Genomic DNA, 18819 nt, shown 5'->3' with positions numbered 1-18819 from the left:
ATGTCACCTTCCGACATAGCTTTGGTTGAGGGAGAAGATATTGACAGGATACAGAAGAAAAACAAATCATTTTCAAGCTAAAGGAGCAAGTCACTATGTTTAGTGCCCCATGGTAAGGATTTTTTAATCACTAATACTAATGATGTTAACTGTCCTCAACCTCAACCCTGGGTCTTTCTTGAAATCTCTTTCAAAAGTAGCTCCTTCTTCCCTTTTTTGAACAATCCTGATAGTTACTTAGTTTTTTTTGTTTGTTTTTTGGTTTTTTTTGTTTTTGTTTTGTTTGTGTGTGTGTGTGTGTGTGTGTGTGTGTGTGTGTGTGTGTGTGTGTATGTGTATCTCCTCTCTGTGTGTCTCTCTCTGTCTCTCACCACCGACCCCCTCTCCAAAAGTCTGGGTGGGCCTTATGCTTGATGACATGATGAGTTATATGCTCTACCATTTAGCTAGACCTCTGAACCAAAAACGTATATTTTTTAAGTAAGCAAATTTTAAATGGCAGGCAATGTCTTAGGTGCTATATACACATTTGACTACACTTACTTAATTGTTTTATATATAACAATCAAATGTGTTTTAATAAAAAATACATCATTTTGTGCTAACATTTGTTTAAATTTTACTTAATATTCACCCAAATAAACTAGTTGAAATATTTTCAGAATTTGATTTATTGACAAATGCCTGTTTTGCAAAATATACCATGTTATTTCTATGTTCAGATAAATGTATCATTAGCAACACAAAAACAGCTATATTTACCTAGGTACGTGTCATTAGTTTTAAAACTGAATAGGTTTATAATATAAATTTGTTGGACGGGTGTTGCTAGAGTTTTCCTGCCTGGCCCACAGTCAGGACAAATCTCTCTCACCAGCCAGGCCCATAGACACTCAGACCCAACCTAGTAAACACACAGAAACTTACATTGTTTACAAACTGTATGGCCATGGCAGGCTTCTTGTTATCTACTTCTTCTATCTTAAATTAACCTATTTATGTTAGTCTATAAGTTGCCATGTAGCTCATGGCTTACCAGTACCTTACATCTTTCTTGTCATGGCGGCGGCTGGCAGTGTCTCTCTACTCAGCCTTCCACATCCCACAATTCTCCTCCTCCTTGTCCTGCCTACCCTATCCTTCCTGCCTGGCTACTGACCAATTAGCACTTTATTTTAACCAATCAGAGCAACACATTTGACATTCAGAACATTCCACAGCAGATGGGTGAAAATACAGCTACTCCATCCACAGTTGAAAGTTCCTGTACTTTGTAAGGAAATAAATAAGGAACGTTCACTTGTACCTATGGGTGAGGTCTGAGATTAGAGCTCTATAGACTTACACTTACAACCATAAATGCATGTAAGGTATATCTTTGTGAAAGGTACAGCACATGGGCCATGGAAAGGAGTAGGCATGTCTGTATATAACAACTCTGAAAGAAGGTGATATTCTCATCATTCCACCAGTGGAGACACTGAGGGATGAGAAGTTAGGAACTCCTCTAAGGCTACAGAGCCAGGAAATTGCAAAGGCAGAGTTTGACATTTAGTCACTATAAATCCAGATCTTACTATTGCCCACATAATATCCAGCCTCCAGGCAAAGAAAGCAAAAAGATGCAGATGGACAGAGAACATTCCTAAGAAAACTCCTGGGAGAATGAAGAACCACACTGAAGCCAGGTAAGCAATAATCTGGGTATAATGTGTTTGGTGGATCAAGGGAAAGGTTTGTCTTCACAGCTCAACAAAAGCCAATTGGAATCTCCATAACATCTTATATTTTTCATTAACCTGATCACTGTCTGCAGCGTTGCTAAAAAGATAAGCCATGTTAACAGAACAAAGATGCATAACTTTTCAAAAAGCTGTGTTAAATGTTTGCTTTGATAAGACACATGGCTTTTGCAGGTAAATATGAGTTAATGGTTTCTCATTGCCATGGGGAAAATTACCTTAAACTTTGTGACTTCAAACAATGAAATTTTGTCATAACACCATTCTTTGACCTTCCAAGTCCAGGTGCAATATGGCTTAGCTGGATCCTTTAGTGTCGTTTAGGGATAGGTCAAAACTCCGTCTTTGATTTCTTTTCTGGTCCCTGGTAGGTAATTCCAGGCTGCTAGCTCATCCCTTTAAAGCCAGAAGTACTCTGTCTCCAAATCCCTCTGACTATCTCCTTTGTCTCATGTCTCTAAAACAATTCTACTCCCTGATCAATCTGCTTTGCTGTTCTATTTTTAAGGGTTCACAAGATTTAACTGTGCTCTTTCATAGAATACAAAATAATAAAAATGACTCAATTTAAGGACAGTTGATGCATATTAATTGTATCGACAGTATTGCTTCATAGTGCAAGCTAGTCTGGTGCTTGAATGACTAGAGACAGGTATTTCAAGGGCACCGTTAACATTGATCTACATGCTATGGTCTTCATTTTCAGTATATCCCACTATGAGAATCAAATGTATAGCTTGTAGTATTTTGAACTGTTTTTTCGATATTGTTAATTCCAGACACTAGACTAAATTCTTCATTTAGCCCTAAATAAGAGTCACAAAAGAAAACCACATTATACTGAAAGAAATCAGTTTTCAATTCAAAAGTTGGCTCTGCCATTTCATGTTGTCAGTGTATAGGAACAGAGATTGAAAGCCTAGAAACAGATTTCTTAATGTGATAAATTAAGATATTCTACACATACCAATTATCTTTCCAGCAACCCATCATTCCTTTGGGATTTTATATTACTACTTCAGATACAAATGACATGTTTTATTCAGTAACACCAGCATTAATAATTTCACAGCCATGCTTGACAAAAACAACTGCACTTCAAATGACAGATGATAGAATTTAGAAGAGGAAAAAAATTCTGATTTCTGATTTCATTTGTTTTTACTATCTGGTGTGATACCTCCAGCAACAAAATCAGGAAGGGTACACTTGCTAAATGTACGAGTCCTGAGCAAGGGGTAATGAGTCAGTATCAGTATTTTATGGGAAAACTCATATATCACCTAAGTAATTTTTGTAAACACATTAGACACTTCAGAGTTACCCTTAAGGCTATTAACAAATAATACCTCTGATCTGGAAGAAACTAATGTACCACAATTAGGAAGTATCATATCTGGAGGTCACTGAGGTATCTGAGAAACCAACATTCAAAACCACAACATATATGGATAATGACTAATATTGACATTTAATTGTATCTATAGATGCATGAATAAATTTGATGACTGTTTAATGAATTCCAAATACACATTCATATATCTCCAGGAAAAAAAAATCAGGTAAGATTTAATGAGAGATTAGCCATCTTTCTAATTTCAGAGAGCTTTGAAAAGCAAGTGAATATATCAACAACTAAGAGGCAATTGGTTCTTTCTCGTGTAACAGCAACAATAAAGCTGGAAGCAAGGATGAATAGTTATTTTTCACTTTGTCCTACATTGTTTCCAAGTTCAAAGTAAGTAATGCATCTATGAGCTCTGTATTGGGAACAGAAATATTATAAAGGAGATGCTAATTATATGGTCATTATAGAATATGCAATGTGCTGATTAATTGCCTTACTTTAAACATCTATGCAAATAAGGAACTGAGAGGCCAGAAGTTATAAAACTCAGGAATGAATGAGGTCAAGAAACACACAGGAGACTTCTCAGCTCTGATTTGTTGGTCATTCAATGTGGAAATTGTGGAGTTCAGCTGTGTTTCATGTTGGAGTTCATGCAAAATACACAGTGTAAGTAAATTGCACTCAGCTTCCCACATATAGTATAGATGTGTGAGGATAAAAAGCATTTAGAAAGTGGAAAAACGCATTTATCTTCATTAATAATCCTGCTACTTCTATGAATTTTTTAAAAGCAATCTACATCTACCAACAACTTCAATATATGCTTTAATCCTAAACAGGTAGGTTTTTGAACATACAATCTTGTAAATCTTTAAGAAGCACAAATGCAGCCTCACAAACATAACGTTCATATAAAACCAGTGATCATTCCTTACATATTTGTTTTGTGATGAAAAATGTGTCAGCATGATATTTGGAAATCTAACACAAAATGAAGTTCATATTTTTAGTTTACAAAATGTGTGTCATTCTCCAACATCTGGGTGCATGTTACAGGTTCAGTTCACTTCATGTACATATTAACTATAATGAAAGTTCCTTGTTCGAAGTCTTAATCATGAAATGGACATGACTTATAATGCATATATTTCTACCACTGAATGAAAGAAAAACCTAAGGGTATCTAATGATTGATGCATGGCGTCTACAAGGAATTTAATAACACCACAGGAGCCGACCATTTCATAATTTATTTGGACCTCAGTTATATGAGTGCTTGGTATAAATCAAAAGAGCATATTGCTACCTATACCTTTTTCAATCTTCTCCCTTACTCAAGATAACAATCATTTTTATTCACATTATTTTTTTATCTATTAATACCCTTAGAAAATGATGTAAAACTGGAATGAATATGAATTTAAAGCATAATTTTTAAATGATGATCATATTTATGGTAAACATTTATTTTTTCAATGCATTGGGTGCAAGGTTCCTTAATTATTTACCAGTTCCTATTCGCAACTCAATTTAAAAAATACATCATTTTTATCAATGTTCCAGATATGTGGAAAATCAAGAAAGTTTGGATGTAAAGTGTATGAGAAAAAGAGCATTTTTTTTCTCCTTGTTAAGTATAAAATGACTTAAAGTCCCCTAAACATTTTGCTTCAGAACATTTTCAGAATAAGCTTACATTTTGCAGATAATTTGATGAAGGAATTAAGCAAATACCCTCTAAATAAACTCACTTTGAGTCTGCTAATTCTTCCTAGGAGAGTGCCCCTAAGCTGTAAATATACGAAGCAACTGCAGTGCCGGGCAACACAGTTAAGAGATTAAGTGAACTTGTGCACATGAAGTGTTTAGCAGAGGGCTTGGCAGGTGCTAATTATTCAATAATGTTAGCTAGTAGTATTGACGCAAGCATGAACAAATCAACCCTCAGAAAGCATCTAGATTACACAGTAAAGAACAAATTGTCACAGAGATTCTGTGAAATTTTCGGGTAGTTTGTGACTGTTTTACTTAAAAATTGAAACATTTCTACCTTGGAAGAGACTTTTGAAAAATTGGAAACTAAGACATAGGATAGGATTGAACCAATATAAATACAATCACAGTCAGACACTCATTTTCCTTATGTCTAGTATATAATGGGCATGCTTAATATCCGATAAATCAAGAAGAAAGGTGAGTGGATGTGTACATAGGAAATATAAAACCAACTGGTTCATCTGAAAGTTCTGAAAGGATTATGTTTTCAACACCTGACTAGAACAGATTGCTACACTCCTGCAATGACTCCAAAGGTAGAGAAAAGTGGGGCCAACACGGGAAAATATTTAGATTTTCTGTTGATACTTTTCTACTCAGGCAGGAAAGACAAACATTTTGTTTTCCATGATTTAGAATTCATAAGAAATCTGAGAAGGGCATGAAGAACGGGAGACAAGGATTCATATTTCTTTCTGCTTTTTCTAGTACCTAGTGCCATGACTTTAATTCATCCGAAAAACTCAATTCCTATGTGATTATAAAAGGAATAAAGGGGCAGGTGTACTGCTAAATTGATTTGTATCTTTAAATTTTAGTGAGTAATTTAAAGTAACAGGATAGTGTATTGGACAGTAAGAATGGAATTTCCCCTTACAAATAAAATTTGTGTGGATATATGGATTTAAGAGGGGATGTTTGGTTGGATATAAAATGTATTAAAATGAAAGGATGAAAATAATTTATCTGCTTGTATGAAATTCTCAAATAAAATTAAATGCATAGATATAAAAAGGATGAGAATTAACAGTTTACAAATAAAAAACAAAATGTTCATTAGATAATTTATATGGTATTTATATTATAGTCTTGAGGTTCTTGCCATGGCTGATCATGCAGGATCCATTCATTGTGGGACCTGTTGAAACTGAGAAGCTTTTGTAGAGCAAAGGACACAGTCAACAAGACAAAGCAACAGCCTATAGAATTGGAAAAGATTTTCACCAACTCCGCATCTGACAGAGGGCTGATATCCAGAATATATAAAGAACTTAAGAAATTAGACATCAAAATGTCCATCAGTCCAATTAAGAAATGGGCTATAGAACTAAACAGAGAATTCTCAACAGAGGAAGTGCAAATGGCTGAAAGACATTTAAGGAATTGCTCAACATCCCTAATTATCCAGAAAGTGCAAATCAAAACGACTCTGAGATACCACCTTACAACTGTCAGAATGGCTAAGATCAAAAACACAGAAGACAGTTTATACTGGAGAGGATGTGGAGCAAGGTGAACTTTCCTTCACTGCTGGTGGAAATGCAAGCTTGTACAGCCACTTTGGAAATCAATATGGTGCTTCCTTAGAAAATTGGGAATCCATCTCCCCCAAGACCCAGCTGTAGCACTCTTGGGCATATACCCAAGGAATACTCAATCATACACAAGGGCATTTGCTCAGCTATGTTTATAACAGCATTGTTTGTAATAGCCAGAACCTGGAAACAACCTAGATGCCCTTCAACTGAAGAATGGATAAAGAAAATATGGTACTTATACACAATGGAGTACTACTCAGCAGAGAAAAACAATGACATCATGAGGTTTACAGGCAAATGGATGGATCTAGAAAAAATCATCCTGAGTGAGGTAACCCAGAATCAGAAGGACAAATACTGTATGTACTCACTCATAGGAGGATACTAGATGTAAAACAAAGATGACTAGACTGCTACACAACTCCAGAGAGGCTCCTAGAAAACGGGACCCTAGGAAAGACACAGGGATCACCCAATGACAGAGAAATGGATGAGATCTACATGAACAACCTGGACGACAGTGGGAGTAATGAAGGGCAAAGTTTGAGGGAAAGAAAGCTTAGGGAAGCAGGAGATCCCAGCTGGATCAAGAACAGAAAGGGAGAACAAGGAATAACTGACCATGATAAATGAAGACCACATGAGAACAGGAATAGGCAGAGTGCTGGAGTGGTCCCCAAAAATCCACAATGATACATCTCTGCAGACTGCTGGCAATGGTCGAGAGAAAGCCTGATCTGACCTAGTCTGGTGATCAGATGGCCAAACACCCTAATAGTCATGCTGGAACTCTCACCCAATAACTGATGGAAGTGGATGCAGAGATCCTCAGACAGGCCCCAGGTGGAGCTCCAGGAGTCCAATTGTCGAGAAAGAGGAGGGACTGTTAGAGTGTGAATTGTTGAGACCAAGATTGGAGAGGCACAGGGACAAATACCCAAATGAATGAAAGCACATAAATTATGAACCAACGTCTGTGGAGCCCCCAGCTGGATCAGGCCCTCTGGATAAGTGAGACAATTGAATAGCTTGAACTGTTTGGGAGGCACCCAGGCGGTGGGACTGGGACCTGTCCTTAGTGCATGAGCTGGCTGTTTGGAACCTTGGGCTTACACAGGGACACTTTGCTCAGCCTGGAAGGAGGGGACTGGACCTGCCTGTACTGAATCCACCAGGTTTAAATGAATTCCCAGGGAAGTCTTGGCCCTGGAGGAGATGGGAATGGAAGGGAGGGGATGGGGGAAAGGTGGGGGTGGGGGCAGGATGGGGGAGGACAGGAGAACCCATGGCTGATGTGTAAAATTAAAACGCAAATATAATAATAAAAAATAAAAAAATTTAAAAAAAAGATTTTTAAATATTTATATTTATATGTATTTTATGCTGAGCTTATCCCCATGCCATAAGTGCTGTAAGTTTTTGTTTCTTCAGTTTCCTCTGGGCTATCTTCTTTGCAACCACATGTCTGAGTTTTAGAGCAATTGAATCTTTTTCATTTAGAATGACCTCCGTGTCACAGAGGAGCTTATGTATGCATTAATCTAACCAAGAACTCTGTTGAGTTTGACAGAATATCTTAGGTTCTTTCTTCCCCTGAATGTGTTCAATAATTAGAGAATCTACATATAAAACCTGAAGTTTAGCATTACTCTCAATGTTTTTTAATCATGTGCAGCAAAATTCAGCACTGCTTTTGGACCATCAACCCTATATCCAGCCCAAGTGCTCAGCCTGAACACACCTATTCAATCTACCATTATACTACCACAAGAATGTCCATACTTCTTCTTTACAAAGTCCTCTTTCATATACTTTGTGTCATTTTGGATATCAGTACCCTTGATGTCCTGGGTATTTTTGTGCATATTATTAAGCTGAACAGAAAGATTTGGACCTCTTAATTTGCATGATTTTTAAAGGATTTTCTGGGTCAAGAAAGCAGCAGCCCATTTTTCTCAGGTCACATCAGGAAGGTTTTTCAAGAAGAAATACTATGTGAAATGTCACTGAAGATTGGGAGGAACTTAAGAGCACTGTAAGGGCTTTACAAAGAAGAGAGGAGGTAAGGAAGCGAGTTGATGGAAGGAAGGGAGAAAGGCAATAGGGAGAACTAGGAGGAGGGAGGGATAAAGGGAGAAGAGGAGGGAGGGAAAGAGGAGAGGGGATGGGAGGGAAAGAAGGCAGAAGGAACACACAGAGAAAGAGACAAGGAGGGGATGGTATAACAAGAAATTCAAGAGAGTCTACTTAAGGAGTATAGGGAGTTTGTTAGGGCATAAATTGGAGACAACAACTCACTAAACAGAATAAGGCAAAATCGCTGCAGAATCCTGGAAGGCTGAAGTCCTGCCCCACACTGCTCCTGCCACCTGAGTCAGTCCATACCATCCAAGTCCACAAGGGAGAGAAGAGAGCAAGGAGTACTGCCCCTCAGGTCTTAAGCTAGCCCCTAGGCCACACCCTAGGAGCTGGTACCTCAAGATCATAGCTGGAACAGATACCTACTACAGATAGGGGAGGAGAGGAGGAAGATGGGAAGGAGAAAAGAGAAAAAAGGGAAAGACTCATGTAGCATGAATCTTAGAGGATCTTATTAATAAAACCAAACTTGGGGCCAGTTATTGGGGTGAATGCTGGTAGATCAGAGAAGCAGAAAAAAAAAAAAAAAACAGAGCTACCTCACCTCACTAGTTCCTCAGCTGATCCTGTTTCCTCAGACTGGAAGCCTCTGAGTCTTCATCCAAATGAATCTCAGCTGCACTGCTGCTCTTCAAAGCCTAAGAGCTTAACCAGCCAACTGCTTCTAGTTTCTGGTCTTCACACCTTATATATCATTCTACTTTCTGCCATCACTCCCTGGGATTAAAGGCTCACTTCTTGGGATTAAAGGTGTGTGTCACAAAGCTTGGCTGTTTCTAATGTGGCCTTGAACTCAGAGATCCAAAAGGATTTCTGTCTCTGGAATGCTAGGATTAAAGGTGTCAGTGCCACCATTTTCTGGCCTCTATGTCTGTCTAGTGGCTGTTCTGTTCTCTGACCCCAGATACATTTATTAGGGTGCACAATATTTTGGGGAACACAATACCATCACATTTCCCCTTTTTTGTCTAAAATTTAAAAAAAGCTTATAACTAATACAAGAAAAACTATATCCAATAAGTATATACATAATAGATTCAGTAGTCTACCTGTTGTCATTTTTATATCTCCCCCTTTTTCTTTTTACAGTAGATTCAGTGATCTACCCATTTATCTTATTTTTCTTTATCTTTTTTCTCAGAGTAGATTCATATCTACCTTATATCTATATTCTTTTTCTTTTTTTTAAAACAAAAACTCTGATGCAAATCTCCTTGTTCAGCTTTTTTTTCTGACCATTAACAATTAACAACTTGTAACCAACCATCATAAACAATGACAATATCCATAACTCATTAAGCAACCAAAAACTACCCACCCCACCTCTTGGGAATGTTTTCTTAAAATTACTACCTGATTTCTGGGGATGAAGACATCTTTAGGGGATCCTGAAAAGAAAATTTTTTGGGTTAATTGTCAAAACCTGTATCATTTGTCCATCTGCTGCATAATGAGAAAGTGCAGGGTTTGTTTCAAGTCCTTGTTCAAGTAGTCTGTCAGGCTGGATCATCTCAGCTAGCCATCTACAATTGTCCTGAGTAGTTTGTAGTCCAAAGTCAGTCTTTTGGTGGTGTTAATCAGCTTAATGGCTTTATCATAGTCCATGTGGAATCATCTTTGTGGGGTTTAGGCGTGATCATGGTTCCCTGCAGATTTTTTTTTTTTTTTTTTTTGTGTGTGTGTGTGTGTGTGTGTGTGTGTGTGTGTGTGTGTGTCCTTTGTAGTTTGGAGCAATCACAGTTTGATAAATGTCTGTCTCTCAGAACCATGAACATTCTTCCCTAGAAGAGACTATCATCACAGCAATTTCTCCCCACCATTTGTCTTGCCAAACTTCTCCAAACTGACCTTTGCCAATGCTTTCTTGTAACACAATGGTCCTGGAAATTCTTCTCTGAACAAGCAGCAGTAAACCCTTTGTCCCTGGTAGCAGCATCACCACAGTTACCAACATGATGAGAAGGAGCCAGCAACTTGGAGCAGCAGCGGCTGCCTCCACAGTTCTACCACTATTTGTGGCTCGCCCCGGCCAAAGCTTCTCCTAGGTTGGCCTCAAACTTAGGATCCTCCTGCCTCTGCCTTCTTCAGTAAATCCAACCATTTACAGCCGTCTGAGTGTAGCTCGGGCCTCAGCTGGGGCTCACAAGGCCACAGGCGAAAGGCTTTTTTCATGAATTCATACCATGAACAGAGGGCGCCAGATGTAGCAGGAATCTTATTAATAAAATCAAACCTGAGGCCAGTTATTGGGGTGAATGCTGGAAGATCAGAGAAGCAGAAAAACACCACAGCTACCTCATCTTGCCAGTTCTTCAACTGATCCTGTTTTCTCAGACTGGATGCCTCTCAGCTTGACCAGCCAACTGCTTCTAGTTTCTGGTCTTCATGCCTTATATATCTTTCTACTTTCTGCCGGTACTCCCTAGGATTAAAGGCGTGTGTCACCTTGCCTGACTGTTTCTAATGTGGCCTTGAACTCAGAGATCCAGAGGGATTTCTGTCTCTGGAATGCTAGGATTAAAGATATGAGTGCCACCACTTTCTGGCCTCTGTATCTAGTGGCTATTTATTCTCTGACCCCAGATAAATTCATTAGGGTGCACAATATTTTGGGGAGCACCATACCACCACAGGACAGCACCAGGAAGCAGATTTGGTGTATCAGTGCTTCAGATTTTAATAATTTTTGTGGTGATTTTTTTAGTTTGGGGACTATTTTAAAAGCAAAGATGCCAGGAGCGTCTAATGTACTGTGTGAAATAAATAACATAACTATAAAAATAAAACATAATTAAGACAAAATTGGATTAGAAAATAAGACTGGCTGGTAATATTTTAGGTTGAGATAAGGACTGGCTGGGATAAAAGCAGGCTGGGTTCTACTGAATACCTAACTATTGTATTTGATTTTACTTTGTAAAAGGTCAAATAGCACATGGTTTAGTAGTTTAAAACTATGTGAATCTTTAATGAACTCTGAAATAAACTATAAACACAATTGTGTGGCTATGTTCTAATAATTTTTTATTTAATAAAATTATGCAGAAGATATTTGACTCACTGGTAGGTCTTACCAGCAAATGGTACAGACATAAGCTATGGGTGAAGTTATATTACACTGCAATTTTCTATCATATATCCAACCGTTAATGACAAGTATCAAATAAACAGCTAAATATATAATTCTGGAAATCTGAAGAGAACCAGTGTTCAAGTTTGAGGTTCAGTACTTCAGTTGTTTTGAATGAAATCATTATTCTGAATTTATGCACAAAAAAGGAAGAGGCAACTCAAAGACACTACCTTGAAACTTTCTAACATTTAGAACTCGGAGGTCAAGAAAGAGTGGTCAGAGAGTCAACTAACCAAGTTTAATTTCAATGAAAGCAAAAGAAGACAGAATTTTCAGAAAGGCATTGTAACCTGCCACACAAGCTGCCCTAGAGTTCAAAACAAGAGAAAGAGGCAACTATCTGATTGGACAATGAGGGCACCATTTCACTGACGCTTCAATTGAGATTCTGACAAACGTGCAGTGGAGACCAAAATGAGAAACAATTTTTAAAATTAAGTTTAATTGGGTAAAAGTGTATAAAATATGAGTGTGAGTGTTTTTTGTTTTTGTTTTTTGTTTTTTAATTTTAAGATAATGTGATGGTGAAGCCTGGACTTTAGCTGCTGAGACTGAATCAGTAGATTGTTAGCCATATATCACAAAAAAGCCATGTATGAAAATGAGCTCTTTGGTTTCTCTTTCCCGGGCTTGAGTTCGTAGGCGTAGCGAGCCTAGAGAAGCCAACATGCCAGTTGCAGAAGTTGGGTTTGTCGCAAAACCTGTGTGACCCCACAGAGACCCTTCGAGAAATCGAGTCTCTCTCCGGAACAAACCTGAGGTCTGGAGGGTCAAATTTACCCTAGCTAAGATCCATAAGGCCTCCTGGGAGCTGCTGATGCTGGACAAAAAGGACCCATGGCGTCTTTTTGAAGGAAATGCTCTGCTGAGGCTACTTGTTCGAATTGGGGTGCTGGATGAGGGCAAGATGAAGCTGGATTACATCCTGGGCCTGAAGATTGAGGATTTCTTGGAGAGGCGGCTGCAGACTCAGGTATTTAAACTGGGTCTGCATAAATCTATTCATCATGTCCCTGTGCTCATCCACCAACGTCATATCAGGGTCCCCAAGCAGGTGGTGAACATTCCATCCTTCATTGTCTGTCTAGACTCCCAGAAGCACATTGATTTCTCCCTCCGTTCTCCTTATGTTGGTGGCCGCCCAGGCCAAGTGAAGAGGAAGAATGCAAAGAAGGGCCAGGGTGATACTGGAGCTGGCGATGACGAGGAAGAGGATTAAGTTAAAGCCCTGCCTTACTGGAGGATTGTGTAGTTTTCCCATTGACTAATAAAGCAGAGTTAAAACTTGGTTAAAAAAAATAATAATAATAATAAAAATGAGCTCTTCAATTGGAAAGAGAAGCTAGAATCAAAAGCTACACATAGTGGATGGACTTCATCTCAGAGTTGGGGGATCTTAAATCCATGTTTTTTCCTCTTTTAGGAAACCATGTAAAATGAGCTTCAGGATTAACAGTATGAAACACTAAGGCACACAAACAAACAAAAATAGTAGTTGGAAAGAAAACACGTTGTATATAGAAAAAATAACTAAGCAAATCTTACAAACAAGGACTTACTTTCAAATATGAACTTTTACTAGAAGGCCACCTTGTGCTCTGGATGCCCTGATACTGGGCACCAATCCTCACTGGAATCCTTTCGCATGGCCTGTGAAATCTCCCAAAATTCTGCTAAATCTCATGTGGAAACCCAACAATAGTAGAAAAAAAGACCTTGAAGCCTTTAAAAAAAAAAACCCTGCAAAACATTGTCAAAATGAAGATTAGTCAGCCACTTTCTGTGAGGTTTTCAGGAAGGAGAGAAGTGTTTTGAAAAGGGTATATGAAGTGAAGTTTTCCTTTAGGCAAACTTTTTACAAATGAGAACACCAAGGCTGTGAGTGTGGCAGATGCTTGGACATTCCAGAGCACATTCTTGGCTGGAGACTCTTGAGGAACAGTGGGCCTGATTAATATATGATCTGTCAAATGTGGCTTGTAGGATGCATGGGGCTGGTCAATACAACACCTATGGAACATGACAGTAGTCAGGTTGACTCTGATCCTGGCATGGTATGGAGGTGGGTGTGTGTTCCTGTCAATTCTTTTGTTTATCTGGATGGTTTGTTTCCCTTTCTATGTGATTGACACCTGTTCCCACAAAAACTTCATATTGTCACTCAGTAGCTGGACTTGACACCCAGTTGGACAAAAATGATGAGTCCCTCACTGGTAATAGTTCAGGTATGCTCCTTTTCCACTGGTTGATAATGCTGACCACTTACTCATATCAAATTTCTCTTGGTTTCCTATTTGGATATAGGATGCCTGGCCAAGCTTTTATTGTACTAGTTCCCATTTTACTCGTTAATGGTGGTGTTGGCCATCTATATCAACAAGATCTGAGACGTAAGTATCCCATGGAGCTTAACTCATCTAAATTATGTTTAAATTTGCTCATACTTTTTACTTACTAAAGGATATAGGTATGCATATGAGATGTAATTACTGGCAAACAGACTCCAAGAACACATCAAAACAATTATTCACCATGATCAAGTAGGCTTCATCCCAGGGATGCAAGGGTGGTTCAATATATGAAAGTCCATCAGTGTAATACACCATATAAACAAACTCAAAGAAAAAAAAAAAACACATGATCATCTCACTATATGCAGAAAACGCATTTGACAAAATCCAACACCCCTTCATGATAAAGGTCTTGTATCGATCAGGAATACAGCGAACATACCTAAACATAATAAAGGCAATCTACAGCAAGCCAACAGCCAACATCAAATTAAATGGAGAGAAACTCAAAGCAATACCACTAAAATCAGGAACAAGGCAAGGTTGCCCCCTCTCCCCATACTTATTCAAAATAGTACTTGGAGTTCTAGCCAGAGCAATAAGACAACATAAGGAGATTAAGGGGATACAAATTGGAAAGGAAGAAGTCAAGCTTTCCCTATTTGCAGATGACATGATAGTATACATGAGTGACCCCAAAAATTCAACCAAGGAACTGATACAGCTTATAAACACCTTCAGCAACATAGCAGGATACAAGATCAACTCAAAAAAATCAGTAGCCCTCTTATATACAATAGACAAACAGGCTGAGAAGGAAATCAGAGATACATCACCTTTTACAATAGCCACAAATGATAGAAAATACCTTGGGGTTATTCTAACTAAGCAAGTGAAGGACCTATATGACAAGAACTTTAAGTCCCTGAAAAAAGAAACTGAAGAAGATGTCAGAAAATGGAAAGATCTCCTATGCTTTTGGATAGGCAGGTTTTACATAGTAAAAATGGCAATCTTACCAAAAGCAATCTACAGATTCAATGCAATCCCCATCAAAATACCAACACAATTCTTCACAGACCTGGAAAGAATAATACTCAACTTCATATGGAAAAACCAGATGGTAGCTGGGGGCTGGTCTCTATGTCTCAAGAAGTGGCTGGGGTCTCAGTCAGATGGGTGTGGGGGCAGGACATGTAGATTGCAGAGTCTGCTGGGGGTCTTGGAGAAGGGGAACCATCCTGAGGGAGTCCTGCCTGCTGACCCAACTGAGGCCAAGTTTGGGGATCTTGCCCCCAGGAAGGTTAGGGTCTAGTGATGGGACTTAGGGAAAGGCCTCCCTGGGTATTACCCCAGTCACTCACCTCTGGTACAGATGGGAGCTGGTGGCTGGTTTCCAATTCTCAGTAAGTGGTGGGGGTCTCAGGCTAAAGGGTGTATGGGCAGGGCGTGTAGACTGTAGGGTCCTCTGGTGAGTGTTGGAGATATATATATATATATATATATATATATATATATATATTGCATAGGCATACATGCATTAAAAATACTCAAAAATGAGAAAATAAATAAAATGCTGGAAGACAAGAAGATAAGAAGTGGATGATATTATATCTGGTGCACTGAAGCAAAGCCAAATCACAAAACTTCAATTTTCTTACTAAAGTAACATTATCTTTTACTCACTCACTTCTCATCCATATTGCCAACCATTGTAAAAAAGAGTCAACATAAACTTTGAGATTAGAATGAGTACCCAACAGTTTAAAAACAGCCTAACAGCTTCTGGAAATCTCCTGCCAAAAGGCATAGGAACCAAACAGAACATTTTAGCAACTTTCAGTACTAGATTTGCAATGCTCTGAGCTTTATGGATTTTAAACTCCAAATGCTCCTGTGAAATTTTTACACTGGCCATACTGCTCCAGAGGACTATCATTCCTGCAAGAAGAACATGCACTACATAGTTCAGCAGCTTTCCTCATGGCTTAGTACAATGAGTATTAATTAGTTAAAGCTAATGCTTTAACATACTATGTTCTTACTGCTCTGGATCATGTATCTGAACATGTGAAACTGCTTAGAATATTTTTCTTACCTAATGTGAAATTCCAGAATTTGTATATCAAGCTTGTATTGTGTTGTCTATACCTATAACAGAATATTTCTGGAAATAAGTACCCAATCAATTTTATTTCATGAAATACATTAAAATAAATATTATTCTAAAGGCTCTTTGGAAAACTAGCCTTAGCCCTGATGGGAAATATGGCTGTGTGGATTTTCCTTTTTAAGCTCTCCAAAATGTAACTCATTGCCATTTCCTGGGAACTCCAGGATGGTCCTGGCCAAAACCCACCATCCTTGCCCAGCACTGAATTAAAACTTGCTTCAAATTTAGCTAAAAAACGGTAGAACTGGTGCTTTTCTCATGAATCCCATGTTTAACAAGATGTCAAGTTGCTTTTTTGTGTAACTGATTATATCATTTATATCATTCTCTGTGTGTAAAACATGGAAAATTAACATGTTTTTATGTGTGTCTAAACTACTCTGCTTATCATGGAAATACGGTAGCACAGGATCTCAACAAAATGTCAGTGGTCTATAGCTCTTTCCATACTGGGATTATTTTGCATCAACAATGTAAGTGATAACTGAATGATTTATACTTTATTGTAGGTGGCTCAGCTTAAAGAAAGCATTGGAGGAAGCAAGCTTGTCAAACGTGAGGGTGCTTAAGGAAATGAATAATGTATATTCACCAGGAAGACTGAAGTGAATATTATCTGACAACCTGGTGACCTTTGGCTATGCTATTAGGAGCCAACCTCCACCTGAATCCCCCAACATCCTGAGAGTTGTTTAGGCTCTAATCCTAGGCTTTGTCTTTTAGTGAATAGTACTTATCCCTATGAAAAAATGATTTCTATGTGCTTTGAATCCTCCACCAATATTTATCTGTACACTTAGCACAGTTCCTAGGCCTGAGCTCTGTTTATCAGCCAATAGAATTCATACTTATTGCAAAGGTCACAGGTGATTTGCTACCTTGCTAGGGTGTTTCAATGTAGCTATAAAGCATTGTTGTGATAACTGTTACACGCTAACTTTTCCCCAAAGTTTTACTATGCTTAAATGTGTAAGAAGAATAAACAAGGGATCAGTCTCTGGAAGATTTTAACCAAGCACTGCAAGGATGGTACTGACTTGAGTTTTATTCTTCATGTCACCTGGATTATCTCCCCATTGGCTGTGAAGTTTGTGTCTTGTAACGTCCCTAACTCATTATACTTGCTGATCATTGATCTATCTTCCTTTGTAAAACATAGGCTCCATGAGGAATACATGCCTTGGTCTTATTAATTTTTATTTCACTTACAGAGTCCAAACAGTACTTAGGCATGAAGGAACCAGTAAATATCTGGAGAATGAGTCAATATATCAATTAACTTGGCAGTTGGAAAGATGATCATAGTTAAGAGCATTTGCTTCTCTTACAGAGGACATGAGTTTAAGTCCCAGCCCTGAATGGTAGTATATAATCATCTATAACTCCAGTTCCACGTGATCTGACAAGCCTTTCTCACATCCACATGTACAAGGAATTCACATGGTATATTTACATAGGTCCAGGAAAAGTCTATTACACATAAAATAAAATAAATATCTCTTTTAAAATGATTAGATTGAGAAATGTAACTAAAGATTCTCTCCATCCAAAACAGGTTATTACCCTTCCTAACCCTCATGATCATAATCACACCACTGCATATAAAACTTTTAAGTTTTATATAATTTAAAGACAAGGATATTTTTGCATAACAAATGAGGTTTCGGTTAATTTCAAATAATTAAGATGGAGTATTTCGAATATCAATTTCGATTCAACATCAGTGAAAACTTGTTTGCAACTAACTTGGATGTTCCCTGAGGCTGAGTTGTATAGGTACTTGTTTGTCAAATGTCCAAGGGCTCCTTAGTATTCCACAGGCATAAATATATAAACACTCCTCTTGGCCAGCTTTAGCAACATATGGCAGCAAAGAAGCCTGCCATGAGATGCAAACCTTGTAGTCTTTATTTCACTGCTAATGGTTGAAACATAAGAGCAAACACTTGTTCATGTTCCAGAGTCATCTGCTATGAAATACACTTGGCAGGTCAAGCTAGAGTAATGTTGACACACAAAATGTTAAATAAAGGTTTTCTTTGAACCCTAGTACTTCATAGGGCTCAGATTGAGTTTCTGGATTATGGGTGATAGATACTGCTGGGTCACATACAACACAGACCTTCTGAATTCTATCTGGCATTGCTTCAAATGTTCAGAGAATATAATAGAATTTTTTCCACATGCAAATATGTGAGTTTTGAAATCAGATTAGACTGGTTGTGATTGGCTTTATATTAAATATTTTGATGAACCCATTCAGTTATTCAAACGTTGCTATATTGCTATCACACACACACACACACACACACACACACACACACACACACACACACACACACACACAATCACTCACTCATTCACATGTACTGAAAAGTTTATAACACTAGCTCAGAATTTATTATTAGAAACTAGTAACTGGATCCCAGAAGTCAGAGATTGAATAGACTCTGCAGGCATTTAAAATTTTATTATTTGAAGTTTCACACACTTATACATTGAAATCTGGTCATATCTATCCTGACTTCCCCACTTCAATTCCCTCTGCCATCTTGCATGGCACACATTCCCAGTCCAAACCAATTTCAAATCATTGTCATCCTTGTCCTCCTCCTTATGCTCACTCACTTTCTCCTCATCCTCTTTCTACCAGGTCCAGTAACTGGAAAGAGGGGA

General features: G+C 38.2%; 1 pseudogene; it reads left to right on the top strand.

Annotated features, from left to right (window-relative positions):
* The first annotated feature begins 5021 nt into the window (after positions 1-5021).
* LOC118580087 lies at positions 5022-12898 on the top strand (annotated as a pseudogene).
* The last annotated feature ends 5921 nt before the right edge of the window (positions 12899-18819 follow it).

The sequence above is a fragment of the Onychomys torridus genome, chromosome 3 (genome assembly GCF_903995425.1).
Source record: "Onychomys torridus chromosome 3, mOncTor1.1, whole genome shotgun sequence".
Lineage (NCBI taxonomy): Eukaryota > Metazoa > Chordata > Mammalia > Rodentia > Cricetidae > Onychomys > Onychomys torridus.
Note: the sequence above shows the minus strand (reverse complement) of the source record. Positions and strands in the feature narration are given on the sequence as shown.